Source organism: Paramormyrops kingsleyae, chromosome 1 (genome assembly GCF_048594095.1).
Source record: "Paramormyrops kingsleyae isolate MSU_618 chromosome 1, PKINGS_0.4, whole genome shotgun sequence".
NCBI lineage: Eukaryota > Metazoa > Chordata > Actinopteri > Osteoglossiformes > Mormyridae > Paramormyrops > Paramormyrops kingsleyae.
The window spans coordinates 7,660,401-7,687,674 of NC_132797.1; the positions used below are offsets into that span (position 1 = coordinate 7,660,401).

Below are 27,274 nucleotides of genomic sequence, written 5' to 3' on the forward strand. Positions count from 1 at the left end.
GTGGCGTGTCACATCCCGTACGACACAAAGGTCGGGAGATACCAGTCGTCAGGTCATTTTTTTCTGCACTCCCCGTTGTTAGCTGGGGGTGGCGGAGGGCAGGTAATGACTGGAACAAAATGCTGCTTTACTGTTTGGTCACACGGCAACGGGACACAGAACTCCACTATCGCCGTAACAGACGTTTTTTAAAATATACAAGTGATTCTGAGCTGGTAATGTGAAACAGGCCACCAAGGGAGAGTTTCTAAACAAATTTAAGTAGGCCTATATGTCGGTCTGCTGTTTTTTTTTTTTTTTTGTAAATATATATATTTGGCTGGTTAGCAGAATTTATGTTAAGTTGTGGACTGTACGTGCTCTTATAGCAAACGTTTAATATAAAATTGTACTCAGTATTCAGTGTTTCACGCCTCCATTGAGCCACTTTCTCAATGGGGTTTGTGTCCAAAGGGCAGCAAACAATCCCACGGTGACCAAGAAAACATTTGCTCGGCATGAAAAATTGATTGATTCCCATTAAATAGTGTTATGGTATAACCGCCATCCGGCTGTACTCCTGCGTCGTGGCGCCGGGGATCGGCTCACCGGTTAAGTGGGTGAGATGTGGATGAATGGTGTGGTCTATTGTAAAAGAACAATGTACGGCTCGTGCTCGCAGTTCGTGCTGCTTTGTTTGTTTGTTTTGTCAGGATTTGCTTCTCCAGTTCGGCAAGCAAATCCCTCGTCGGAAGATACTGGATGTGGCTACTGAGCGCGCAGTAGCCTACTGCAAAATTATACCTCCTGTAAAAATTTTCTCTGCTGCATAATTCACCGCTGTCGTAACGTGATAACATCCCGGTACAGCTGGTCCTTAGCGGCGTCCCTGATTGCACTCAAGGCCGTATGCAGCCTTTGCCCGTCGACCCAGGTGATGCTCCTGATGGCACCATGCCGGGCCGGTGCCGCTCCTCCGATGGGTCGTCTTACAGCCACCCATTACGGTGGCGTTTAATAGGCTTCCATTGCGCAGTCCCGCACTCTGGGTGTATCTCGGTTACCCCGCGTCACCCCGAGAACGAGTCAAACCTGACTTTCACATCGGCAGATTGTGGACCACGCTGATGTCATCGTTACTCTTGTAAAATATTACTTACGCCTCCGGCGCGGTCCGTTCATATGTTAAGTTGCTCAGAAACCGGCCAACACCTTTTTAGGGTGACTCAGAATTCCAGTTGTAGGCCTATATATTACTTAATTTGAATATGTATACACAGATATTTTTGTACAGTGGGCGTAGAACGCCAATGCCTCCTTTAATTATTTTAACTAACCTACAGCAAAAAAAAAAAAAACGCCCAGCAAAATTATATTCCTACTATCTTTATTTAAAAATAACATCTTCCGATGTCCATGTGAAAAAAAGACAACACCAACATCCATTAATAATAATAAGCACTTTTTGCTTGAATTACAAATAGCCGTCTCCACCAACTTTGCACGTATTGTGGAAAAAATATCTGCCCACTGGTTATGATGATGCTAACATGCCATGTTAATGAAGAACCATGTGTCCCTGAACCTCTTTGTGAAGCTTCTTCACAAAGACGAGTGACGGCAGAGTCTGTTATTCTGTGCTTTCTACTCGCTTTTAATTTCCTGGCAGCGCGGCCCCACCTGGGGTTATCAAGCGGAGCTCCCTTCTCTGCCCGCTTTTCTTGATAGAGTTACATGCACCGTGCTGCTGATAGATACCGTAACGAACCTGTTACCTCTTCACTGGTGATTTGGTCATGTGATTAAGTCACGTGATGTGTTTTTTTTTTTAGGCCTGCCTAAGAGTTGCGTGTCGACTGCTTTTGCCTGGATGCAAAGGCCACCCTCAGGCAGGAGGACCAGGTAAGGTACTGGCTAATCCTTCAACGGGTTTGGTGGTCACTGCTGCGTGAATAATAGACTTTCAGAGCCCCCTAGTGGCTAATAAGGGTCATTGCGGTGAACTCATCAGTACTGCTGACAGCAGGTTAAGGAGTTCAGCATCTGCTAGAGATTGGCAGCCAGTGAGGAAGCTGGTCAAGGCAGGATGGTGCCACACATGAATAATTTCCTCTTTCCTGCGCGTGCCTGGGAGCCTGAGTGCATGCAGATACTGCTGGTTTGTATGAACCTCAGCTCCATGCTGTGATGTAGGTCTGTCCTCTACACAAGTTTGACAGACTCAAGGTTAGAGGAAACTAGGACTAGGGTTGCAAAATTCTGGGAATTTTGCATGAATTGCCAACTTGGCATATTTCCAAAATTTCCCAGCTTAACTTCCCATGGAATGGGAAATTTCTGGAAAGTTTATGGAAATTTCCTGCCCCTTTACAACCGTACTGTGGTCCTGGCCTGAGCAATACAGCCCCAAACTGCTCCACTGGCCATGGAGAATGCTCTAGATCAGCGGAGACCAATCTTATCCGCAAAGGGCCGGTGTATATGCAGGTCTTTGGGATAACCTGTAGGTCAGCTGTTCAAACCCAGGTGTGAGGACTCTTCAGCCAATCAGTCCTCTAATTAGTAATACAATTAGGGAGCTGCAGCGAAAACCCACACACACAGTGGCCCCTGCTCTAGATCATCTGTGGGGGAAGTGTGGCATGGTTGTGGAGATCTGCAGAGTGGGGAAGCCCATTCATAAAGGGCTTAAATATTCATGCAGCGATAAAAGGAACAAGATATTAATGTTCCCAAAAGTCAGCACACATAGCACAGCAGCTGCTCGGTTCAGCAGTCTGGTTTTCATTGTCCCTCCCCTGCCTCTTGTCATGTTTATCATACACTCACCATAAACTCCCTCCCTCTGCTTAACAGCCTGCTACTTTATTTGAAGGTGAGCATGTTGTGACTGGACCCACATATCTTAGGTTAATCATTACTCAGTCAGGCCCAGGGCTTGATTTAAGGGGTTTATTAGAAATATTTCCTGTTTCCGATAACATCGGGTAATGGTTCCCTTGCCATATAAGTGAATTACACAAGCAATATCAATTTAGTACTATAAGACAATGGAATAAAATACTGGGACCATGAGTCTATTGGTCTGATAGCTCTAGCAGGCTGTCACGGAGGCCCAGACCCCCTTCCTACAAAAGGGGCTGGATTGTGGCATGGATTACCCAGTGCTGCCCTACCTAAAGGCAGGGGAGGGGAGAGGACGCCCCCCCCCATAGTACGTAAGTTTTTTTGCGATTTCTGTCGGGGTAAATTTAGCTGTGCAAAGTAAGCAACGGATAGTTGTGAGAGACCGGATTTCTAAAAGCTACACCTCAACCCATAAGGAACGAAGCACGACACTTTTGGTGTGACGACGCCTTTAAAGCTCCTTAGTATTCTGTGTTATTCTGCCATGCTTGTTCACGCATTTTGGAGCATGCTGTCCCGCTGACCTTTCACACCGTGACCTCTGACCTCTTCAGCATCACGTGCTGGGAGGACTGGTTTCCCTTTAAGAGCTCCCTTTGCTCCTGGGCGGTCATTGACGAGCCAGTCGAACCAGCACACAGTGAGCAGTAGAGGGCAGTGTTTTCCCTCAAATCCATCAGCCCTTTGAAAGAAGAGCTACAAACTCCCTATTCCACTGCAGGCTGTTCAGTTTAGATTTGGCTAAAGAGTTCATTGTCTCTGGTTTTTGATGCCTTTGGTTACTCCCGTTTCCTCTCAGCTGCTAATGGTGAGCAGATCTGCTTCGCTGTGTGAATGTTTGTCTGAGTATGAGCCCCATGATAGCCTCACACCCTCCAGTGTGCACCTTCCACACTGCGTATCCTGTCAGATTCCCATGACCCTGAGTAAAACAGTTACCGATTATGGCTGGGTGTTTCTGACTGTAGTATGGGCCTGTAGGGGTGCCCCAGCGATGGGGTGGGTGTGTTTGGGAGTGATTTCTGGGTGTGTTCTTGCCTGTATAAAAGGTGACACACGCCCTGCGCGTGCTGTTAGTATTCTGAGCAGCTGCAGCTGGGACAGACAGAGCTTACATAATGTCTGCGCTGGGTCCACAGCAGGAGCAGAGGAGAGACGTGCTGTCTGGTGTGCCGGGGGGATGAGTCACCAGCCGATGGGGTGGGGGGGGGGGAGCGGATCATCATTCACTGCAGGAGTTAACCCTTACTATCCTGGAGCACCTCACTTCCATAGCAGCAGTGCGAGCTCTGTGACAGAGACTGGGCAAGCTCTGTGGCAGTGTGAGCTCTGTGGCAGTGACAGTGTGGGCTTAGTGACAGTTTGACCTCAGTGATAGTGACAGTATGAGCTCAGTAACAGTGACAGTATGAGCTCCATGACCATTTGACCTCAGTGACAGTATGAACTCAGTGACAATTTGACCTCAGTGACAGTTTGACCTCAGTGACAGTGTGAGCTCAGCGTCAGTGCAGCGTGTGCTTAGTAACAGTTTGACCTCAGTCACAGTATGAGCTCAGTGACAGTATGAGCTCAGTGACAGTTTGACCTCAGTCACAGTATGAGCTCAGTGACAGTATGAGCTCAGTGACAGTTTGACCTCAGTCACAGTATGAGCTCAGTGACAGTATGAGCTCAGTGACAGTTTGACCTCAGTCACAGTATGAGCTCAGTGACAGTATGAGCTCAGTGACAGTTTGACCTCAGTGACAGTATGAGCTCAGTGACAGTTTGACCTCAGTGACAGAATGAGCTCAGTGACAGTTTGACCTCAGTGACAGTGACAGTGTGAGCTCAGTGACAGTGACAGTTTGGCCTCAGTGACAGTGTGAGCTCAGTGACAGTTTGACCTCAGTGACAGTGTGAGCTCAGTGACAGTTTGACCTCAGTGACAGTGACAGTGTGAGCTCAGTGTCAGTATGAGCTCAGTGACAGTTTGACCTCAGTGAGAGTGTGAGCTCAGTGTCAGTATGAGCTCAGTGACAGTTTGACCTCAGTGAGAGTGTGAGCTCAGTGACAGTTTGACCTCAGTGACAGTGACAGTGTGAGCTCAGTGTCAGTATGAGCTCAGTGACAGTTTGACCTCAGTGAGAGTGTGAGCTCAGTGACAGTTTGACCTCAGTGACAGTGACAGTGTGAGCTCAGTGACAGTGACAGTTTGGCCTCAGTGACAGTGTGAGCTCAGTGACAGTTTGACCTCAGTGACAGTGTGAGCTCAGTGACAGTTTGACCTCAGTGACAGTGACAGTGTGAGCTCAGTGTCAGTATGAGCTCAGTCACAGTTTGACCTCAGTGACAGTGACAGCGCGAGCTCAGTGACAGGCTTGGCCTGTTTAGTGTAACTGCGGTTTCCCACCTCCCATGCGCGATCTGGGCATCCCCAGCTGTCTGTCTGTCACTCTCTGCTCTCACTTCTCTCTGGCCATCCTGCTGTTGTGTTACGATCATCTCCATATGTGGGAAATCTCATTAGGACAGCAGCCGTAAGCTGGGAACGGTGTCCGACCCAAGAGGCGCGTCGCGTTTGCGAGGAATGCCATACGCTCTGCCCTTGACATGTTTGAGGAGACAGCCCTCGAGTTCCCACGGGGGGGTCGCGCAGCCCTCCTCTCTCCCTTGGGGTGGAAAACCCATGAAAGTATGCAATACATGTTGCACAAAGCCGTGCGCCCCCTCACTGTGTTTGTCTGCATTGCCTTTTCTCTCACGGTCACGTTAGCTGACACGCAGCTGGATTAAGTCCCGGCACGAGCCGCCTGAGTCCCCAGGTAGTCGCACGCATGCAGATCGACACGCAGCCCTGCGCCTGGGCCGGACCCTGCCGCAGAGCCCCCTTCCTGACGCATCGTTGGCTGACGGCCAGCTCAGCTGCCAGGACCAGGTGCTTCCTCCTAAAAACCCAGCGGCAGGAAGTGGCCGGGTCTCCGACATGTCCTCCCGTTGTCTGGCGAGTCTGAAAAGGCTGTTCAAAGATGCGTGATGGTACGTAAGGCACCCGTTAAATGCAACAATGCACAGCCGGATCTGAAAGATTTATGGTGTCATGGATTTACCTAAAATCAACATTTTATGTAAACAAATTATTGCTAAGGCTGGTCATAAGTATGTATCTACCATAGAGACACATAGAAGGATGATCATACGAAGGAGGTCAGGGTGTGAGACTAATGATATGGGGTGGGGGGTGGGGGGGGGGGGGGGGAATTAAGCCAGTAGACAAAAAGGGAGTATAGTATAGTTCCACTGCTGTCCTGTTGCGGGAATGAGATGATTGTCATCCCAGGGTCTGCCACTAGTGGTCAGTCTCATAGCAGAACTGGCAGGTGGCCCCAGGCAATTGGAGCTGATGGGAACCAAGAAGATGTAGAGAGGCCAGGATGGAGCCGCCTCTGGTGTGGCTGCTTCTGCAGAATCAGTGTCACAGACACATGTTAACACGTGTCACGCCGCTGGGTTTCGTTTCCTCAGGGTCTTATTCTTTTGGTGTCACTAGCAAACATTTTCAGCTGACAGGAGAAGGTAGATCTCAGTCATTCTTAAGTCAGTGGCATCCAATTTATTGGGCTAAGAGCAAGGTCACCCCAGCTAATATGAGCTGGAAAGTGAATCCCGAACCTCCTGCTGAAAACATTGCATATTATTAGCATTTTATTGACAAGGAGATATTTGCTGGTAGGGGGCTGTAGTTCTGCAGGGAGGATTGCAGGTCTGGTCTTAGGATGTGATCTTTTGGCTGGATCATGGGCCGGACCCTTAGGTTTGACCTTTGATTCTCATATTTCAGTTTGTGGGCTCTGATCCTTCGGTTGATCATTAGCCCTGATCCTTGAGTCTTATTGTGGGGTCTGACCCTTACGTTTGATCGTTAGCCCGGTCTGGTCTTAGGATGTGATCTTTGGGGTGGATCATGGGCCGGACCCTTAGGTTTGACCTTTGGTTCTCATATTTCAGTTTGTGGGCTCTGATCCTTGAGTCTTATTGTGGGCTCTGATCCTTCGGTTGATCATTAGCTCTGACCCAGGGGCCTGACCATGGGATTGAGTGCTGGGTTTGATAATACAGCCTGATGATTTGGTCCGACTGTTGAGTCTGCGGCACGTGTAAAGAGGGGTGTTTTTGTCGGCTCGCCTTTCATGTTTCGCGGCCTGTGCTCCGGCGTGTTCGGCTGGCCGGCTTGCAGCCGCCCTCTGACCTCTGGCTCGGGGGGTGCGGGTCTCTGCATGACTCTACGCGTGATTTTGCGCCAATTAGGCGCCGATGACTGACATGTTTTTGTGTTGTTCTTCTGCTTCTCGTGACTCCCCGTCCCCGAGCTGAAACGACTCTTTTCACGAGTGTCATTTTCCTCGAGTCACATGGCGATGAGTAAGAGGTTAGTGACATCCCTGGGGATACTCATTTCAGCCTTGAGTGGGGCGTGGAGTGTGAGCACAGGCCGCGCCCCTGCAGTGCCCCCCCCCCCCCCGGGCTTTTCTGTAGCATTTAAATAGCGGGTTCCGTATGTGGTATATACATGAGGGGTACACGTGTGTCGTGTGTGTATGTGCAAGTATGTGTTATGTGTTCTTTAACTTTTGGTTTGAGTGGAGCAGCAATAGGGGACAGGTGTGTCTTTGTGCTTTGTGGAGGTTAAATGCAGGGTAGCAGGAGGGTAAGTGTGGCTTAGCTGTCTGACGAGAGTCACCAGCGTGTGTGTGTGTGTGTGTGTGTGTGTGCGTGTGTGTGTCCTGACCGCCCTGCCGGGAGCTGCATTTTGGCTCACGGCCCTGGTAAGTGAATGAAGATCCCCCTGAGGTCCGGGGGAAGGGCGCAGGGAGCATGTGATGGGCCATGTGACAAGTCACGTGACGGCCCATGTGAGCGGCGGAGTGGCGGGATTGGAGCAAACTGTGTCTGCTGAGCAGCTGGGGAACAACAAGCAGCGGGTGGTTACACAACATCCTGCAGTCTGAGCCGCTGTCACATGGACCACCATGTTACCTCACTGTGCTACACCACTCTCTCTCTCTCTCTCTCTCTCTCGCTCACCCTCTCTCTCTCTGTCCCCTTTCCTTTCCTGCCCTTTCTACCTTATTCTCTGTTTTCCCTTCCCCTTTCTGAGAAAAGGTTTAACAGAGCAGGAATGTGTAACATTAAAATGGCATGGGAATTAGTTCATATTTATCTGGGTTAGGTTTTGATGCGCGTATGTGTAATGGGGGTATATGACACCATGTACATACCCGTCTGCCTCAATAAAAGCAGTATCAAATATGCATTTATGTGATATTTGTAAATGTTCGAAACATTTGTGACCCTGCACAGTGGGCTTAAACCTCACATCTATCTGGTGTGCTGTGTGGTTAAAGCCTGTGTCCATCTGGTGTCTCATTGATTGAAATAGCATGTGTAGGTTTTTATGTTCGTTTGGTGATAGTTGTTTTCATGCAAACAATCGCACATATAGAACAGAGGGAGGATTTCAATATTAAGCCAGCATAAGGGGTCCTTTTTTACATGTGAATCGCCCTATGAATTCCTGCTCATTGGGTAGCGTTTCAGTACTGAGTACTTTCTCAGTGCAGTATATGAATACTCACTCGGTATTTGAATGCTGCAGTCATGTGACTGTAAAGCCTGGCAGGTAAGTGCAGATGCAGTGGGGAGGTTTCAAGCTAGCCAAGGCTGCTTGCAAATCATCTGTGGTAAAAACCAGGCCTGTTTCCTGTGGTTTTGGCTTAAACTCTGCCGGGGAGCCAGTGATGGATGAAAAAAGAGCTTCCGTGGCCTGGTCACCTGACCTGGTCTGCCCTTGAGGTGACCCTGAGCTTCACCTTTGTCTGACCGCGCTCAGCGCTGTAATGTCATCCCTGTGTCACCACCCTGAGCATTGTGACTTGGGCTCTTGACCCGTCCCTGTCCAGGTCCCCTCATCCTTCCTAGAAAAGTGAAACCTAAGTGCTTAAGGCTGTGTACCCATCGACTTCAGGCTGAGAGCTCTTGGGGAGGCCTTTGGGAATCTGCTTTGAATGTCAAATTAAGCAACCGTTCTGTACCTGGAACTATAGTTGATTGGGCATGGTATTAAGATCAGTGTTTTCCCCTTAAACGCGCTCACATTCTCTTAGAAAAGCCATAGAAATCTACGGTTTCATTATAAACAAGTTGCCTTTGCTCGGGGTTTGATCCCAGGCTTGGTACGACCTACGGCTAACAGTGGGCATGGAAAGGTTCCCAACTGGTCAAGCTGAGGGTTGTGACCTGCTTGCTACTGCTGTGCTGCCAAGTTCTCCTGCCCAGCTCTGACCTCACCCACAGCCCCCGCCACACGGACCCAGGGATGAGCTTGGCTCTCTTTGAAAGTATTTTAGAAGTCCTTAATGAGCCTCTTTCGGAGTCCTTTATGCGCTAACAGACTCTAAAGTGGCGTGTTCGCAGACGCTGCTCAATCCCGGTGTCTGGCCTGGTTCTGACACGCATACTGATCAGAGGCCCGGTGTGGTGGGGGGGAGGCCACCTCACAGCAGCAGCGACCCCCATCCTCCCTCACGCTTTATCTCTTGCATCACCTGTGGCCCTAGCTGCCCGCTTCCTGCTTGACCTGGGAGTAGTTTTTGGGTTTTAGTAAGTCTTTATTGGACCTAAGTGTCTTTTTTCCCCCTTTTCACATTTCTTAGTCAGAAAAAAAATTTTTTTAGCACCAGTTAATAAAAAAAACAACGTAAATATATGAAAATTATTATGTGTCCTCCGCATGGTGGTTGGGTGTGGGAGTTACACGCCTCGCCGGCGCCCCCTATCTGTGCCCTCAAAGCCTCCATGCCTTCTCAGGGCCTAACCAGGTTAGCGTAACCAGGTTAGCGTAACCAGGTTAACAAGCCACATGCTTTGCATCAAAAAAAATATGTGCAGGGGAAGAAAGAGCTAACAATCAGCGACGGCTGAATGACTGGAAATGAGTGCATCAGCTGCCATCACATGCAGCGCTAATTTGTTTTTTTGCCCCCGTGCTTGTGCCGCCACCAACCCCCCCCCCCCCCACCCACCTGCCCCCAGCCAGCGAGCGACCCACGCGGTGTGCTTGCGAGCGGCTGTTTACGGATCCGCCCATATAGACAAGCAGCGCGGTGCTTTTCTGGGAACCCGTTTGTGGGAATGGCGTGGAAGGCAAGCCTTGTGACCTACGGCAGATGGTGTTTTCCTGGGTAATGAGATGGGTGGGGCAGGGGGGGCGTGCCGGGGAAGGGGCGTGGGCAGGGAGTACGGCGGCGCGGTGCGGCGCGGGACGGGTCACATGGTCAGGATGGGGCTTTACTTGTGTCCCATCAACCATAGTGTTGTATACATCTGACCACTGTTTACCACTGGGGGTTACAGGGACAGCAGTCTATCTGTATTGTACTGTTTACCACCACATTTACATGGGGTCCCCGAGGTGACCCCCCCTGCCCCCCCACCCCATTCTCCATAAACAATCCCTACAATAAATAATTGCATTTCCTTTTTCGGAGATGCTGAAGCAGCATGTTCTGCTAACCAGCTAGCGCTACAATCATCTGACTCCCCTCACTAGCTATTAATTTAGTTTTTTAAACATGTCGGGTGGGGGGGGGGGTGACTTTTTGAGTGGAGCTCTAGAAACAACAGATGATCCCTGCATGTGACATTTATCCTGCAAGATATAATGTATTTGTACGTCTAACTTTATTTAAACCGACGCACTGCCTCGAATTAGCCATGCTGATACACTAATCTGTAGTTTTACTGGACTTTGCTGTGGTGTACCGGACGTGCTGTGGTGTTTCCCTCAGGCACACGTGACAGAGAGGATTGGTTGCCATGGTACTGCTAATTCAGCAGGTGTCCAGGGGAACAGCTGATCCGACTCTCCTGCTCGCAAGACTGGACACCATTTTGACCTCGGCTGCCGTCTGAGAGCGGTCCGAAATTAAGTTACAGGCGACGGATTTCTGCGTTCAGTAATTCCTGCCGGAGGTGCTGTAATTGGCCAGCTGGGGGCTGCAGCGGATTGCCGGCGCATTCTTCTGCCCCCAGCGAGCCCAGCCTGCTCCTCAGTTAGCTGTCAGCCTCCAGCAGAAAGACAGACATCAGCTTCTTTGTAGTTATTCACTGGCTGCTATGATCGATATCTTGTCTTTGTATTTTTTTTCTGTTCTGTTGCACTTGAGGTGATAAATTAATTTGGGAATATGGGATTAATAAAGCTTTCACCTCGCTCTCTCTACACACCCCCAGGTGTGTAGTGGCCAGGGCGACACTGCAGTACTGGCTGGTCACATTTGTGGGTTGAGGGGAATTCATGGATGGGACATTTAATTGGGTCTCTGTGAAATACTGGAATGACAGACAATCTGTGCCAAGCAGGAAGGCAGATCTGTCTGGGGGGTACAGGAAGGCCAGTCTATCTGTGGTATACTGACTGTCTATCTGGAGGTTACAGGAAGGGCAGTCTGTCTGTGGTTTACAGGGCTCTGTCTATTGGGGATTACAGGAAGGGCAGTCTATTTGTGGTGTATATGACTCTGTCTATCTGGAGGTTACAGGAAGGGCAGTCTGTTAGTGCCGTACAGGACCCTCTGTCTATCTGGGGGTTACTGGAAGGGCAGTCTGTCTGTGGTGTACAGGACTCTGTCTATCTGGAGGTTACAGGAAGGGCAGTCTGTCTGTGGTTTACAGGGCTCTGTCTATTGGGGATTACAGGAAGGGCAGTCTATTTGTGGTGTATATGACTCTGTCTATCTGGAGGTTACAGGAAGGGCAGTCTGTTAGTGCCGTACAGGACCCTCTGTCTATCTGGGGGTTACTGGAAGGGCAGTCTGTCTGTGGTGTACAGGACTCTGTCTATCTGGGGGTTACAGGAAGGGCAGTCTGTCTGTGGTGTAGAGGACCGTCTATGTGGGGGTTACAGGGACTGCAGTCTATCTTTATTGTACAGGACCCTCTGTCTATCTGGGGGTTACTGGAAGGGCAGTCTGTCTGTGGTGTACAGGACTCTGTCTATCTGGTGGTTACAGGAAGGGCAGTCTGTCTGTGGTGTACAGGACTGTCTTTCTGGGGTTACAGGAAGGGCAGTCTGTCTGTGGTGTACAGGACTCTGTCTATCTGGTGGTTACAGGAAGGGCAGTCTGTCTGTGGTGTACAGGACTCTGTATATCTGGGGGTTACAGGAAGGGCAGTCTGTCTGTGGTGTACAGGACTGTCTTTCTGGGGGTTACAGGAAGGGCAGTCTGTCTGTGGTATACAGGACTCTGTCTATCTGGTGGTTATAGGAAGGGCAGTCTGTCTGTGGTGTACAGGACTCTGTCTATCTGGTGGTTACAGGAAGGGCAGTCTGTCTGTGGTGTACAGGATTGTCTTTCTGGGGTTACAGAAAGAGCTGCCTGGCTCTTTCAGTGTGAACAGCATTGCTGCGTCTGGCACTTAAGCTTCCGCCTGCTTTTCTGTAGATCCTGCGTCACCCTGGCGCTCTCTCCTCCCGAGGCAGTTTGTGTGTGTTAAATCGAGGGCGGCTTGCCGCCTGTCATAGTCGTTGCCAAGGAAACAGCCAATCCTGGTCATCCACCGGACCGCTGGGACCGGCAGGCTCCCCGGACTCAGCTGGTAGCGGAGCTTCCGTCCCGCGGATTCCACCCACGCCGTGGCTCATCGCTCACGGGAACGAGAAGGCATCAGAATCGGGACCCTCGGAAGCTTCGGTGGAATCTTCATGTCGCTCTGTTGCTGTGGAAGCGGAGCAAAGTCTAGCCCACGCTGGTCAGATGACACATGCACCTGAGACAGGTGCAATTGTTATCGACCGGTCTTAATAGCTTAATGATTGAGGACAGCTGGCAGGGGCTAGAAAATACATGTGCCGGCTTATGTTTGATTGATAGACGATAAAAGACACACAGGTCAAACATAAAGGGCTCCTTAATGTGATCAAATTCATTAGCTGCCAGTTACCATGGTAACTGATGATGGCTAGCGAACCTGATTGGAGAGTGATTGACAGGTATTTTGTCGCAATACCCAATGGGCTGCTCTGTTGGGCTGCTCCGTACAGGTATGACTTGCATACTATTGGACCTTCCACTGGGTTCTTCCCCTGCCTGATAGGTGTTTGCAATTTAAGTTGGTTGTGAGTGTTTGAAATGATGACAATGGGTAAGAATACAGAAATGCAGGTAAATTTCAGCGCAGTTTTTATTAGAGGTGATTTTCCCTGTGTGGGGGACAGTTTGCTGGGCTGGGTTCAGATTCCTGTTGCTACTGAAGACTCTTGTGTGATGAAACTTTCTCAGAAAATAACTCCATGCCCCCCCCCCACGCCCCCCCCCCTCCCCCCAGCCTTCCGATGTATCTCTTCTGCTTTCTGTAACGGATGTACCAGAGATGCGGGATGTATTTTCAGTTCATGCTCCGCGAGACGTTGAAGTGAGACATGTTTTTGATTGGGAGCTTCCGGGCGCGCTGACTTTCACTTAATTTTTTTCTGCCGCAGACAGTGTGAGCTTTTCCGTCTCCCAGGCAGACGGGTTCTGTTTTCCTGCCCCAGGCTGAATGCTGGAGTCTGTTTCCATCCTCCTTGCAGGCTGAAGCTGCTTTTTGGGGTCGAGGTTACCCCTGTCATCCACCGTCTATGAGCCTCTCCCTGTGCCTGTAGGATGGATGGGACCCAGGTGACGACGTCAGAAGTTTGTTATGAAAATGTTCTGGCCACTTTGAGGCTGCAGATACACCCGCAGTACCAGATTACCCAGAGCTCCTCTTCTGCTGCTGGTCACTGGAGGACTGGATCAGATGAGGTTCTGCACTGGTGGCTTTTGCTGCACTTGAGCCTGGCTTGTGACAGTGTGAGGTCTCCTCTGGCTGTTTGGCTGCCTGAGCTGGACAGTCGGGCCCCTGGTTTAGAGTAACTCACTTCCTCAGTGTGACGTTGGTCCAGGTGCATGGCCTACCTGTAATTCAGGGCGGCGGTTACAGATTCCCTTATACGCACATGGGTCATGCACCACAGACAGCAACTGCGGTAGGTGCTGTGATCGGTCGACCACCTGGAAAAACTAACAGGTCCAATCTGAAGCCGGGTTCTGCTGCTGTACCCTTGAAGCACCAATCAGTCTTTCATTGAGATATTCATAAACCATTCATAAACCATTCATAAACAGAGGAAATAAACATATGAGCAGTAAATGTAGCACAGGACAGTGTGTGGCCTGCCAGTGCCAATGCACTCCAAAGGACCAGCAATAGTTTATTATTTATTGAAATATGCAGCATACATGAGGCTCTGTCCCCCTCTGTGTCCTGGTTTGGCTGTAGTGGGGTTTGGAGCCTTTAGTAAGCGCTAGCAGGAGGCAGTGTTTGTCAGGCCGGCGGGATGAACGAGGCGAATGCCACCGAGCGCTGCCTGGGGGGCAGGGAAACAGCAGGTGACTCACTGGCTGCAGCCCTGCAGCTCAGGTCAGACAGAGAGACGTATTTATCGCTCATAAAGATGCTGACACAGGTGGCTGTATTTGTCAAGTGTCGTGCAGCAAGTGACCTGGAGAATGAGCCATGAAGCTCTGCCAGAGCCATGGATGGGGAGACAACTGTCACCAGCATTGTGGGGAGAGTGAGACAGCCCAGACGGAGGGTGCACAGCATAGAGAGCGAGACAGCCCAGACGGAGGGTGCACAGCATAGAGAGTGAGACAGCCCAGACGGAGGGTGCACAGCATAGAGAGCGAGACAGCCCAGACGGAGGGTGCACAGCATAGAGAGCGAGACAGCCCAGACGGAGGGTGCACAGCATAGAGAGCGAGACAGCCCAGACGGAGGGTGCACAGCATAGAGAGCGAGACAGCCCAGACGGAGGGTGCACAGCATAGAGAGCGAGACAGCCCAGACGGAGGGTGCACGGCATAGAGAGTGAGACAGCCCAGATGGAGGGTGCACAGCATAGAGAGTGAGACAGCCCAGATGAAGGGTGCACAGCATAGAGAGTGAGACAGCCCAGACTGAGGGTGCACAGCATAGAGAGTGAGACAGCCCAGACGGAGGGTGCACAGCATAGAGAGTGAGACAGCCCAGACGGAGGGTGCACAGCATAGAGAGCGAGACAGCCCAGACGGAGGGTGCACAGCATAGAGAGTGAGACAGCCCAGATGGAGGGTGCACAGCATAGAGAGTGAGACAGCCCAGACGGAGGGTGCACAGCATAGAGAGTGAGACAGCCCAGACGGGGGGTGCACAGCATAGAGAGTGAGACAGCCCAGATGAAGGGTGCACAGAATAGAGAGTGAGAAAGCCCAGACGGAGAGTGCACAGCATAGAGAGTGAGACAGCCCAGACTGAGGGTGCACAGCATAGAGAGTGAGACAGCCCAGACTGAGGGTGCACAGCATAGAGAGTGAGACAGCCCATATATGGGGTGTGCAATATAGAGAGTGAGAGCCCAGATGCAGGGTCTGCAGTATGGAGAGTGTGACAACCCAGCTGCGGGGAATGCAGTATGGAGAGTGGGACAGTCCAGCTGCAGAGTATGCAGCATGAAGAGTGAGACAGCACAGAGGCAGGGTCTGCAGTATGGAGAGCGAAACTGCTTAGTGTGCAGAATGGAGAGTGAGACAGCCAGCTACTCACAGTGTCTGACTCCTATAGCTGAACCGTTCTTTGACTCACAGTATCTGACTCCTTTAGCTGAGCCCTCCTTTGACTCACAGTCTGATTCCTTTATCTGCGCTCTTCTTTGACTCAGTGTCTGACTCCTTTATCTGTGCACTTCTTTGACTCACAGTATCTGACTCCTTTAACTGAGCCCTTCTTTGACTCACAGTATCTGACTCCTTTTTGCTGAGCTTTATGGTGGCTGAGATCTTCAGTAGAGTCCTGTCACGAGTCGCGTGCAGCCCCGATGCGCCATTGTGACACTTACCACGACAATCGCTGCCAGTCACAGCTACAAGCTACGTCAGTTACATAACCCATCTCATATGGCAGCTGATAACCAGCAAACACATCAGGGACACAGCTAGACCACTGTTATATAATCTAGTTCAGCTAGCAGCTTGTAACCTTACACACACATGCACACGCACACACACACGAATGTGCACAAACACTGCCTTTCCGGAGTCTGCATTCATCCTAAAAAAGGTTTTTTTTGATGCACGTTTGAGAGGTTTTCTGATTACTGCTCCTGCAATGGGCTTATTTTGTTATGTGGCTTATGAACATTGAAGTAGGATTACACTGCTGTGTTTGCGTATTAATATGAGCATTACATTAATTCCTGCTGCAGTGGCCTTTTGCATGTGAATTGAGGTTAATGCCATTTTTATTTGATGTTTATATTAATGTTCATCAAGCATTCATAACCTGTAGGACTGAAGAAACTGAGTCTTTTGTGTGTGGGTGGGATGTTTTTCCAAATTATGTTTTTTCAGCCAGTAGGAAACGCTCGCTGTACATGTCTCACTTCCTGTCCTTGAAAAGCTCCACAAAGACCCCAAGTTTGCATAAATCGACCTGAATATCTTTCATATTTATAAATGCAAGTAACCTTAGATTTTCAGTTACGGGTAGAGTTTAGATTCTCGACCAAAATACAATGCTAAATAGACAGCAGTGGAAATAATTATGCTCTTCTATCTTATAACTTTGTGTGTGAAGCATCAGCACATTTCTTTGTAGCGTGTCTCCTTCTGCGTTTCCGTGGAAGGATGAACGGGACGTCGGAGGCTCTTCAAGTCCACCCCCAAATGCAGAGCGGCGATTGCAGACAGTTCCCTTGTTAGGTAAAGGGGCATGCACTTGAAAACCCCTGGTTAGCCTGGAAAGACGAAGGGCCAAACCCCAAACCCAGCCTGAGCCGTTCGGGGCGGCTGCTCTGCCGAGAGAATCGGCTTGACCCAAGCCCCCAGAGCAGATGGAGGGCCTACAGGGAAGGTTTTGGACCACAACTGTGTCTCAGAGAACCTGTAAACCATTCCTGTCCTCCTGCTGCGTCATATGAAGGGTTACATAACTGCCTGCGTCCCGTGTCTCCATACTGCCTGAGATCAGCCTTTATCCTTCGCCCACCGTGCTATATGCTAACTGACAGGATGGAGCACATAAGCCCTGGATCTGATCTTCACGGTACAGTGGAGGGACCCCAGGGTCGTAATTGCATTAATTACCTGCCAGTGAAGTTTCTGTCACCAGAACCAAGCTACCAACAAGGACCCGTGTCTTCAAGGCTGTAGCAGCCTGCGAGGCCTTAACCTGCAGGTTCCTGCATTTCCAGTGGCTGTCATGGTCTCTGGTGGCAGTTAGGGGGATCTTCATGATTCATCTTCAAGGCTTTCAGCTCCTCCCCTGTGCCAGTCCATATGATGCTGCCCAAAATTACCCCAACAGCCCAGAAGAAGCATAATCCCCGTAGTTTTTGAAACATCCCTTCCAACCAAGGGTAGAGGCCTTATTCCATTAAAATGTGAGAAAAGACAGTAACCTGTGGCCATATCAGCCCCATCACGGTGAGCTGGACTGTTCTTCTGTTCCACAAGAACCCAGAAAGCCCGTGGAACCAATTAGCATCACGGTATATCGCCGTACGAGAAGGTGTCACGTAGAGGCCAGAACATCAAACAGCAGAGTCCAGGCCAACAAAAGGACATTCAGTAAACAAACCAATGGCAAAAACAGGGTCTTTAAATAGCAGCGCAAAATCAGTGACCAAAAGTAACCCGTAAGTAAAACTCAACAAGTTCTCGTCAAACCCACACTACCCCCCAACCCGAATTTCTGCCCGCTTCCCCTTTCCCACCCCCGGCGTGTAGGTACTGACGCCCTGTCCTCCCCCCTGGATGGCTGAGCGGCTGAAGTGGAGGATTAGCCGGCTGCTGCTGCAGATCCCTGGCAGATGTTCAGGATCCGCAGGCCGCAGCCGGGAAGCAGCAGACAGGTATGAGATGTTTCCCTCAATCGAGATGCGGCGTTGGCGGCCCGCGTTGTTCACAGCATAAATAAATATCATAAAACACTCGTGCACATAAAACGCATCTCGCATTTAAATATTCATGTCGCATTACATGCGTCGGGCAGTCAGTCGTCAGCCGAACTCGACTTCCCTGGCGAAACGAAGCCGTGCGCATATCGCAGGCGCTCGGCGCAGGCTTCCCGTGAGTCCCGAAAATAAAACGGGACAGAGCACATTCTGTCCGGAGCCATTGTGTGTTTTTGATCACCTCGCTCCCGCCCTTAATGAGACGTGTGATGCTCTGCGGGTTTGAGCAGCGGGGGTGGGCGATACGTCCGTATCCGCAGGCGTGCTGCTCTGCCACGCTGAGGGCCCTGTCACTCTCCTGCTTTTTTTTTCACAGCATCAGTGTTACATAATGACGGATCAGTGGCCCTCCGCGTGGGGGCTCGCAGCGGCTGCGTCCTCCAAATGCCAGACGTGAAGCCGTAACAGCGGGAGAGTTGTCTAACAGCTGTCGGCTCTGTCTGAGCACCGCCATGCGCAGGAAGCTCAGCTCAGAGCCACTTCCCACGAGAGGATGTCTCCTGTCTCCAGAGATTTTTATTTTATTATTATTTTTTTTTAACTTGACACTGTAATTGAATTATAAGGTATTTCTGTTGATCTGGAAAAGTGAAGCGCTGCTGCGCTGTCATGTGACCGGCAATGCGGCCATTGCGATGCTGAACCTGCGCCTGAACGGCTCCTGCCGTTCTAAACCTGCGGCTAAATGAAAAACACCTTCTATATTTTAAGATGATAACAACAAATAAAATCTTTACTTGAGATTTTACATGAATATATTATACTGTATAGTTCTCAGTTAATCTTGTAGTAGACAAAAACCACTTTTGCCAATGACATACAATAATAATAATAATAATAATAATAATAATACACACATATGTAAGTACATATATATGTATGTCCCCGTTGTAAGAACGTCTGATTAACAGGAAAATCGTTCTTACGAACGGACGGCCATAAAGCCTGTTATATTAAAGGTTCAGGTTAATTACAATGGTTCACATGCTCTACTTTGTGACGCTCATGAAAACATTGTACGGCTTCAGTAGTTCTTCGGCTCGATATACCATATGTAGTTAATTTCATTATTACTATTATTATTATTTTCTTGTGCTTCAACATTTTTTTAATATGTACTGTATTTGGAAGTGTCTATTAAGTGTTTTATATGTGTAGAAAGGTAAAAACATATACTAGATTAGATTAGATTAGATTGACTTTATTAATCCCACAATGGGGAAATTCCTTAGAAACAGCAGCAATAATAAAAAAAAGACAGTATAACAGGATCCATAGGATCAGCAAAAATAACAATATAAGAACAATATAGACAATAAAGACAATAGAAAACAATTTCTAAAACTGTATAAATATATAAGTAAAAATATAAAGAAAAAAACATATACACAATGCTAGTTATATGGATGAATACATACATACATGGATGTATACATACATACATACACACACATATACATATACAGGGATTATATATACCGATTATATGGTCACATATGATTATATGGTCACTGCAGTGATGTGTTGTACTATGTACTAAGGCAAACATTTAACTACCTGACGCTCAATATTAATCATTCTGATTTACCTGCAAATTTGACTTATAGATAGACTTAGGGAACGGATCTCCTTCCTATCTAGAGGACTGCCTATATACACTCACTGGCCACTTTATTAGGTACACCTTGTAGTACTGGTTTAGATGCCCTTTTGCCTTCAGAACTGGCTTAATTCTTTGCGGCATAAATTCAACAAGGTGCTTGAGACGTTCCTCAGAGGCTTTGGTCCATGTTGACATGATAGCATCACACAGTCACTGCAGATTTGTCTGCTGCATCTGCTGCATGATGCCAATCATTGGTGCTCTATTAGATTGAGATCTGGTGACTGTGGAGGACAATTGAGTACAGTGAGCCCATTGTCATGTTCAAGGAACCTGTCTGAGATGATTTGAGATTTGTGACGTGGCGTGCTATCCTGCTTGAGGTAACCATTAGAAGCTGGGTACACTGTGGTCATTATGGGATGGGCATGGTCAGCACCGATACTCAGGTAGGCTGTGGCATTTATACGATGGTACTGATGGGCCCACAGTGCAAAGAAAATATCCCCCACAGTATTGTTGATACAAAGAAGGATGGATCCATGCTTTCATTGTCACGCCCCGACCGTGCCGCTCCTCCTGTGCCACGCCCCCCTCGTTAACCTCATGTTGATTCCCAGTGTTTTACAGCTGTTTAATTGTTTGTCCTAGTTCGATGTATTTAGTCCACGTCAGAGTTTGTGTCCCTAGTTCAGTCATTGTTGCGTGTATTGTCGTGGAGTTCCGTGTTGTTTTTCCCTTATGCCCTTGCGTTCCCCAATTAAATCTTTTTATTTAACCCCGTTCCTGCTTCCGTTCGCCTGTTTTACACGTCGTGACATTCATGTTGTTTACACAAAATTCTGACCCTACCATCTGAATGTTGCAGCAGAAATTGAGACTCATCTAACCAGACAACATGTTTCCAATCTTCCATTGTCCATTTTTGATGAGCCCGTGCCCACTGTAGCCTCAGTCTCCTGTTTGTAGCCTCAGTGTCCTGTTTGTAGCCTCAGTGTCCTGTTTGTAGCCTCAGTGTCCTGTTTGTAGCTGACAGGAGTGGCACCCAGTGTAGTTTTCTGCTGCTGTAGCCCGTCTGCTTCAAGGTTCGACGTGTTGTGCGTTCAGAGATGCTCTTCTGCATACCTTGGTTGTAACAGGGGGTTATTTTAGATAGATAGTGTCATGGATACGGGCGGCTCGGACACGAGGACGTGGCATCGGGCACAAAAAGGGTGGATGACCCACTAGCGGCTCCAGGAACAGAAAGGGGTTTATTAAATAAAACAGAAAACACTACAAACACAAAACCAAAAGGACCACGAGGGTCAAACACTAAAGGGAATAAACTAAGACTAAATTCCAAAAACCGAATACACATCTAACACTGAAAGTGGCAAAACCATTGAACATCACTAACAATAACAAACCACTAGAGAACAGAACAGAAGCAGGGACTTAAATACTAAGGGGTAACGAGACTAACACAGGACAGGTGAGGCTAATTAACAAAGACCAGGAAAACAGGTGAAACTAATAACTCAAAGGAACTAAAAACAGGGAAACTAAGAACTAACCAAGGAAACATAAACCAACACTAGGGAATTAAACAGGTAAAGACAAGCAGGGGCACAAGGAACAAAACCAAATACAAAAACCACCAGATACAGTAACTAGAAACACTAAGGAGCAACATACAAAAACAGGAGGCAGGATTCCACACAGGACAAGGTTCACAGACTATCACATGCTCAACACACTGAGCCACATGACCAGACAGGGAACAGGGGAGAACAAACACTAACATAAAGAACGGGATGACCAGCACCGCCTGCTGACCAAACAGGAAGGGACACAGAAGGACCACAACAGGGGCTGACCCTGACAGATAGATGGATAGATGGATAGATGGATGGATGGATGATAGAGATACTTTATTTATCCAGAAGGACATTTAGGTGTGCAGTAGCTTATACACAGTATACATACACATAGTCGCACAGACCTATGACATTCACGCACACACAGTACAAGGGAAAATAACAGGAAGGCAGTGTGCTATACAGGCCTAAACACTAAGTCCATCACACTCCTCCTCTTCCATGTGACGTTGAAGAGCTGTATGGCCCTAGGGACAAAGGACCTTCTGAGCCTGTCAGTTCTGCATGACAGAGACAGGAGCCTATCACTGAACATGCTCTTCTGTTTGGAGGAAGTGGTGTGCAGAGGGTGACGGTCACTGTCCAGTACTGAGAGCCGTCTGCTCAGGGTCCTCCTATCTGCAGCTGATGTCAGTGACTCCAGCTCCATGCCCACCACAGAGCTGCTTTTCTCACCAGCCTGTCCAGTCGTCCAGCATCCCTCTTCCTAGTGCTGCCTCCCCAACATACCACAGCATAGAAAAGGACACTGGCCATGACAGACTGGTAGAACATAAGCAGGAGTTTGCTGCAGACACTGAAGTACCCCAGCCTCCTAAGGAAGTAGAGCCTGCTCTGCCCTTTCTTGTAAAGTGCTTCAGTACTGGCAGACCAGTCCAGCTTATTGTCCAGGTGAACCCCCAGGTACTTGTATGTTCTGACAGTCTCCACATTCACCCCGTCGATGGTGACAGACGGCAACGGAGGGGCAGACCTCCTGAAGTCCACCACCATCTTTGAGTTACTGTTGCAGATCAGCAGTTTCTGAATAATCATACTGGCCCATCTGACACCAACAATTAAGCCATATTCAGAGCCACTTAAATCACCTCTCTTCCCCATTCTGATGTTTGACATGAACATTAACACTACACTATATCTAACATTACATTGTTAGATAATTAGATATTAGATGTTCAACGAGCAGTTGAACAGGTGTACCTAATAAAGTGGTAAGTGTGTGTGTGTGGTCCAGGTACACCTTACCTTGTGGGGACCAAATGTCCCCACAATGTGATGAATATCCATTTTTTTACCTTATAGGAAAACTTTATTCTATAAAAATTACTGACTTAAATGAAAAAACTAAAAATGCAAAACCCTTGTATTTTGTTTGGTTACTGGTTAGGGCCGGGTAGGGGTTAAGGTTGTCATAGTTAGTTTTAGCATTTTTCCCATAGAAATGAATGAGCGGTCCCCATAAGGATATGATTACACGGCCGTGTGTGTGGGTGTGTGTGTGTGAGTGTGTGTGTGAGTGTGCCAGTGTTCCTGTCCTATGATGGACTGGCATCACGTCCAGGCTGTACCCCGGCCTCGTGCCTCGTGTCCTGTGCTGCCTCCAACGGGCTCCAGGCCCCCATCGACCCTGCACAGAATAAGCAGTTAGAAGATGGATGGAGAGATGGATGATACATATTTAGTTCTGCAGCCGGCCCTGAGGTTCTGGGGATCTTCCCACTGCTCTCCTGCTGTTCAGCTCCACTGCGGTCTTTATCTCAGCTTGACATGCTGCAGTGCCACCAGGTCTATTTCTGCCGCCTGAAATATGACGCCTGCGTGGCACCGGGACTGTAGCCCTCCGCAAAGGCACAGGGACGAGAGATGTCTCTCATACTGTGCTGGCAGACGTGTCCTGTGTACTAGCAGCGTGAAGAAAACTCCATAAGGCGTCCAGCAATCACTCAAAGTGCCTCATGTTATTCCAGAAAGTTCCAAATAATAAAATGTATGAGTTCTTTCTCCTGCAAATGCCCCCCCCCAGTTATTCAAAGTGCAGAAATTGTCCCTCAGGTCTTGCATAGCATTTTACTGTGATAAACTTTAAATTTCATCACCAAAGCATATATGGATTGTCTCTGCTTCACTTGAAAGAACTTCCCTCTTCTCAACATGGTGGCGTACGCCTCGCTAGTGGTGAAATCAAGCCTCGGCGCGGAATGATCGAAGAGGTCTTGGCTTTTTTTGGTGCCGTGTGGTTCTGCGGGTTGGGAATCCATGTCTCTGTCCGGGAAGGTCACAGAGGCTGGCAGAGTGTTTTGAGTCCCGAGGCAGGCAGAGTGTTTTGAGTCCCGAGGCATGCAGTGTGTTTTGAGTCCCGAGGCAGGCAGAGTGTTTTGAGTCCCGAGGCAGGCAGTGTGTTTTGAGTCCCGAGGCAGGCAGGGTGTTTTGAGTCCCGAGGCAGGCAGTGTGTTTTGAGTCCCGAGGCAGGCAGTGTGTTTTGAGTCCCGAGGCAGGCAGGGTGTTTTGAGTCCCGAGGCAGGCAGTGTGTTTTGAGTCCCGAGGCAGGCAGGGTGTTTTGAGTCCCGAGGCAGGCAGTGTGTTTTGAGTCCCGAGGCAGGCAGTGTGTTTTGAGTCCCGAGGCAGGCAGTGTGTTTTGAGTCCCGAGGCAGGCAGGGTGTTTTGAGTCCCGAGGCAAGTAGAGTGATCATATCACTGTTGCCCACTTTCCTGTGGCAAAACTGCTCAAAGGGATGCTGGGCAAGTGGAGAGTCAGCGCTGTGACTCAAAGCTTAGTTCCCACCTGTACACGTGTTTCTCGTAGGTGAGCAAGAAAGGGTATCTAACCCCTATGTACTCTTACAAAAATGGATGGCAATGTGTTTCCTCTGAAATGAGGGTAATCTAAGGAACATGTGAATTTCAATGAATATTGTTCACTGTGTTTGGTCATGAGATCTCTGTTCTATACAGCAAAAACCTTCATATTTCAGGCAGAAGAAAACATATATTTTTATGTATGACAGTCATGTTTGAATGCTGTGTGATGTGTCGGCGTTATAGTACGTTATTTGGATGAGGAGAATTTTTTCAAATCCCAACATCAAAACTAAGAAATGTGATACTTCATTGATCAATAAAATACCAACCAGGTTCTTTATTTAAACAGCAGCACTTCAAAGATATCTTTAATCTGTTTAGTCATCCTAAAATTTGATTATTTTTGGAGAAAATGAAGCGTGATACAAAGAAGAAAATGGCTCAAAGACTAAATGCATGTAGTTATAATTCAAATAAAACTGTTACAATTTCTCATAATGTTTATTTCAGCCCAGGATCCTGAATGGGAGATGAAAGCATGAACCTGCCTGCAAATAAGAAAACAAAGCATTTCATTACAATAGTCCCGCAGCATCAGACTGACTGTTAATCGTTCTTCATCAAAAGTTAGATGTAAACCCCCTCATTTAATCTGATGACTGAAGATACAAACAAATCTAAATATATCTGCTGCTTGTGATGAGTCACATGGGGGGTGGGGGGGTGGGTCACAGTCAGACTGCTGGTCACACTCCAAACACGAGGAAAAATCACCCCAGTTCCCCCCTCCCCCCCATTGGCTAGGAAACAGCTGCCATTTGCCAGGGGAAAAAAATCAAGGTTTTTTCAAGGCAAACACACTTGAAGATCAGCGGTGGCTGTCAATGGCATTTATGTTTCTGTGCCTCTGGGGGGCATCTACACAAAGCATGTCTCTGCCGTCACGTTACTGGCGATGTGGGCCAGGTGACACGCAGTGCTGGGGGGAGCCCATGGCGACCTGGGGGGAGACCTAGCATCTGATTGGTCTCTCACGGGAGGCGTTTACGTGCTCTGATGGTGGGAGAGCAGAGTAATGGGAAAGAAGAATCTGCTAGTCTCGGCAGTAGGTAAGGGAGGGGTAGGCAGCGGTAAGGGGGGCTGGTGTGCGACTCAGTGGGTTAGGCTGAGATCAGAAGGTTGTTGGTTCAAATCCCGGCGTTGGTATAGTGGTTTCGCCATTGGGGCCCTTGACCAGACCTTTCCCTCCCAAATTGCTCCAGGGAGTGTCAGACCCTGCTCCCTCAAAAAAAATGTACGTGGCTTAGGACAAAAGTGTCAGCTAAATATGTAGGATGGTGAGACAAAACAAGAGAGACACCCCTACATCTGAAGGAGAACTGGGGACAGAGAGAGACAGTACGGTAAACATGAGTAACCTAGTTAATGGGCTCTATCCCGGTGAACTAATCTTACAAGAAGCCATAAGATATGTAAGTATCAGGTGACCAGCTGGAACCAAAATCATATTTCCAAGTGCTAACATTTAATAGCTGGTCCCTCCCATGAGGTATAATCAGGGTGATGTTGATCCTCCCTGAAGCCTCATTTTCTCCAGGTAACTGTGGAAACCTGGCTCGTGCCATCAGTCCAGAAAATGTCAGCAAGCTACTGGATTGTCCATCTGTACCCCCCAGCCCCCTCCCCCCACCCGAGCGAACTCCTTTGCATTACCGTGGTTACCGTCGGTCAGCCTTACTAGCTGCATAAGGGAGAAGGACATTCCCCGACCTCCCACACACCATCGGCGGTTGGCCATTCCATCTGGACCCAAGCCCTGGAGCTGATCCTGAACTCTGGCCACACAATCATCCTGCCTGGCCACATGGAGGAGGGGCGGGGCTTGTCGGCCCGTCCCCTGGATCTCGCCGAAGGCAGCCTAGCGATGGGCCTTGTCAGCTCTGAAAGAAGGTGGCTTTTTTTTCCCCACTCCGATGTCCGCAGCTGTCACTCTGTGCAATGAAGAGAAAAAAAAAAGCTCACAATTCAGCCAGGAACAGCTAACGTTTAATCAGAAGCGGTCAGGAAGTGAACAAAAACGGGAACGAGCAGGGAAGCTAGCGGCTGCCGCGGCCAAACAGTGATGCGGGTGAACTGGTGGCCGCGGGGAGAATCAGAACGAAAGCCAAGGAGGGATTAAAGATCAGGCGGGCCGGCCGCCATCGCACCTTAGCCTGCAGGCAGCGCGCCTTTCCGTAGCCTGTGATCCAGAACATGTGATCCTGTGTATTTCACAGTAACTTGACAGCAGTAATTTAATAAAGGATTCAAGTTCATGTTAAAGAAATGACAAGATTCCAGCAGGAATCCAGTTGCCCATCCCCACCAAGGCTGCATTTCTAGCTCTGGTCGAAAGTATAGAAGCTCGCTAGTAGTTCAGGCACTAGTGATTCATCCGAGTTGAAAAAGCAGAAACGGGCCATGGGAATTTCTTGTGGAATGTCGGCCATTACTGATTAACATTTCAATGACTCCGGAAAACAAAAGCGCAGCAGAAGACGGGGGGCTGACAGGCTGGATTCAAGGAGCCCTCAAAGCTGACCTCCGCGTGCTTGGAGCGTAGTCCTGCTGTGTCATAGGCTGAGTGCCGACAACACGTCCCTAAGGGGGCCACGTATAACCGAGAGAGAGCTTTATAAACAACCAATCACAATTTCCTGTGGCAAACTGTTTCCCCCTAAATACACACACACACACACACAGACATATATATATGTACGTACCATTATGCCCTAAACCAGATTTATCTTTTTTCTTTTAAATACATAAGGGTTGTAATAAAGGCTATGTAACATAGTACTGACTTGGCGCCAGATAATACAATTACTGTCCAGGCGAGTTTCTCGGGTCTCGCAGTCCATGGCGGAAACCCCATGTGACCGTCATACTGCGGCTAATTGGACTGTTTTTCTCAGGCTGTTTACGGGCGGACGGGTGCTAGAGTCCTCGCTGTTTTTCACGGGGTGGGTCTTGTGAGTCCCTCGCTCGGGCTGCAGCGCGGGATGGTCCGGGACCTTCCTGGGACACGCCAGCCAGAGGCGAGGGTGACGGTGCTTGGGTGTGACCGAGCCGCAGTCGGCTGTCCAGCCCAGACGATGGGAGGAACGTGTCTCCGTAGAGCTTCATTAGTGAAGGGGCTGACAGCCTGTGTTGTAAACAAACTCAACCTGGGCTGCAGCTTTAAGGTCTGGGGCACCCGTAATGACATCACTAATGACCCGACTATGAGCCAGGTTGTAGCAGCAGTGACAA

General features: G+C 48.9%; 1 long non-coding RNA gene across 1 annotated transcript; it reads left to right on the top strand.

Annotated features, from left to right (window-relative positions):
- The first annotated feature begins 4 nt into the window (after positions 1 to 4).
- On the top strand, positions 5 to 18,447 carry LOC140581840 (uncharacterized). The gene is made up of 4 exons (XR_011984858.1): positions 5 to 102; positions 1,812 to 1,881; positions 17,715 to 17,839; positions 18,258 to 18,447. It is a non-coding gene; the product is annotated as an uncharacterized lncRNA (long non-coding RNA).
- Positions 18,448 to 27,274: the final 8,827 nt, after the last annotated feature.